The following is a 2858-nucleotide window of genomic DNA, read 5'->3' as shown; positions in this document are numbered from 1 at the left end:
TGATCGGCCCTTACTCGCAATGGTTTCCCATGCCCCCGCAGATCTCTCTCCCTGATCCGCCTGCTCTGAAGGTGCTCATGCTGACCTCTGGCCCCCCCATGGTCTAGGTTACGGGTATTGCTTGAAATTCACAAACCAAAAGAATTTCATTTTAACGGAGTTCGGGTTGGATGGTGTGTTTCAGCAGAGCCCAGCTAGCAGCTAATATCAGCCTTCATGTACCAACATCCTGTGACATTAAAAGACACCAAACACTAAAAAGGCAGGAGATGATTAGCTAAGAGAGACAGCCAGTTTCCCGCCACTTTATAATCCTCCATCAGACACTACCCACCCACCCAACAAAAAACAGGCGGCTTTGTGGACTCTGTTGAACATCTCTATTTTAGGGTGTCATGATTCAGGAGCCCCTTTTTCCAATTCACTTGAAAGTTGGTGGAAAACCTCTTCTTTGGCCCTACACCTAACTTACTGGTTTGGAGGCTGACAGTCCTTTATTTGGGATTTTGAGAGTTGGGTCAGGTCATACAAAATCAGGTTTATAAAATCTCCCCACTGTATTTTCCACTGCATGCATCGGACGAAGTGAGCTGTAGCTCACGAAAGCTTATGCTCAAATAAATTTGTTAGTCTCTAAGGTGCCACAAGGACTCCTTTTCTTTTTTTAGGTTTATAACAGAAATTCAGTTGCAAACTCAACTATGGAATAATTTACTGCCACTCCGTAATATGACCAGCTCCTTGACCCTAAATAAGTCCCTATTGCAGTGCTCTGGATGCATAAAGGGGATTTACAACTGCAATGAGCAGGCAGCTAAAGATTTTGCCAGCACGGAGCAATCCTCAGTTGAGGTATTCACAGTCAAGTTGGAAGGGTATATTGAGTGGGGTGCCACAGGGATCTGCCCTGGGTCTGGTTCTATTCAATAGCTTCACAAATGATTTGGATAATGGCATAAAGAGTACACTTATGAAGTCTGCAGATGATACTAAGCTGGGAGGGGTTGCAAGGACTCTGGAGGACAGGATTAGAATTCGAAATGGTCTTGACAAACTGGAGAAATGAATTTCATCCTATTTGTTTCAGACCAACAAGGACCAATGCAAAGTACTCCACTTAGGAAGGAACAATCAATTGCACAAATACAAAAAGAGAAATGACTGCCTAGGAAGGAGTACTGCAGAAAAGGATCTGGGGGCTAGAGTGGATCACAAACTGCACATGAGTCAACAATGTGATACTGTTGCAAAAAAAAATGGGAACATCATTCTGGGATGTATTAACTAGAGTGTTGGAAGCAAGACACAAAAAGTAATTCTTCTGCTCTACTCAGCACTGACAAGGCTTCAACTGGATTTTTGTGTCCAGTTCTGGGCACAAAACTTCAGGAATGATATGGACAAATTAAGAAAGTCCAGAGGAGACCAACAGAAATAATAAAAGGTGTCAAAAATAAGACTTATGAGGAAAGACTGAAAAAAATTGGGTTTGTTTAGTCTGGAGAAGACAAGACTGAGCGGGGACATAATACCAGTCTTCAAGTACATAAAAGGTTGTTACAAAGAAAAGGGTGATACATTTTTCTTCTTAACCACTAAGGAAAGGACACAAAGTAAGGGGCTTAAATTGCAGCAAGGGAGATTTAGGTTAGACATTAGGAAAAAATTTGTCAGGGTGGTTAAGCACTGGAACAAGTTACCTAGGGAGGTTGTGGAATCTTTGTCATTGGAGATTTTTAAGAAGAAGTTAGACTAACACCTGTCAGGGATGGTCTACATCAGTGGTTTTTAACCTGTGGTCTGCGGACACCTGGGGGTCGCAGAGTGTATACGATTTCCAAAGGGGTCCACACATGAAAAAAGGTTGAAAACCACTCGTCTAGATAATACTTAGTCCTGTCTCAGTGCAGGGAACTGGTCTAGATGACCTATCATGGTCCCTTCCAGTTCTACATTTCTATGACTATGATTCTATAAAGTTTTCTGTGATGCCTTCTCCAGCATAGGGAGAGTGTCGGAGACACATCTGGGGCAGAGAACGGCCGCTGAATGGTCTCCAATGGGCTGATTTGACTTACACTGAGGGGAGGATTTGAATGTCACTTCAGCTCAGGAGTGGGGGAATCAGAAAGGTGGTTTAGAGCTCCCTCTGCCTCCTGCCATACTCAACTGCACCAAGCATGAGCTCAGTGTATCTGAGAACCCTTCCCGGTATCTTTAAATTTCCCTCCCTAACCCTCATAAAAAACCCCAAATGTATGGCTACTCAGCAAAGCCAACAAAAGCAAGCAAAGCTGTTTTTTGTTGGCCAAGGTGTTTGGTAGCCAAAAATAAACCAGGAAAAATGTTAAAGCCGCTCTCTTGGCCAGCCCACAAGGGTATGCACTTAGTGGGCCAGCTAGCTCAGCTGGTTAGAGCGTGGTGCTAATAAAGTCAAGGTTGTGGGTTCAAGCCCCATGCTGGCCACTTCACAGTCCTAAGAAAGTGATGTGTCTTCCTTGAGGGAAGGGATAGCTCAGGGGTTTGAGCATTGGCCTGCTAAACACAAGGTTGTAAATTCAATCCTTGATGGAGCCATTTGGGATCTGGGGCAAAAATTAGGGATTGGTCCTGCTTTGAGCAGCGGGTTGGACTAGATGACCTCCTGAGGTCCCTTCCAACCCTGGTATTCTATGATCTCCAGAGCTAAAAGCATGAGCTACTATCGCTTGTGTTCAAGAGTGGGGACACAGCAGGTGTGGGCTGTAACAGCTCGTGTTCTCTGTGAATCAGTACGGAGGAGCGTCTGTAATGCATGCCTACCAGTGGGTTACATTGTCACTCTGTAATAACACGATCTGCCCAAAGTTGTGGAGAAA

General features: G+C 44.4%; 1 non-coding gene across 1 annotated transcript; it reads left to right on the top strand.

Moving 5' to 3' along the window:
- The first annotated feature begins 2392 nt into the window (after nt 1-2392).
- Nucleotides 2393-2466, top strand: TRNAI-AAU. Its single transcript has one exon. It is a non-coding gene; the product is annotated as a tRNA-Ile (tRNA).
- The last annotated feature ends 392 nt before the right edge of the window (nt 2467-2858 follow it).

This window comes from Chelonia mydas, chromosome 16 (genome assembly GCF_015237465.2).
Source record: "Chelonia mydas isolate rCheMyd1 chromosome 16, rCheMyd1.pri.v2, whole genome shotgun sequence".
Taxonomy (NCBI): Eukaryota; Metazoa; Chordata; order Testudines; family Cheloniidae; genus Chelonia; species Chelonia mydas.
This window is presented reverse-complemented; position numbering and strand designations above follow the sequence as displayed.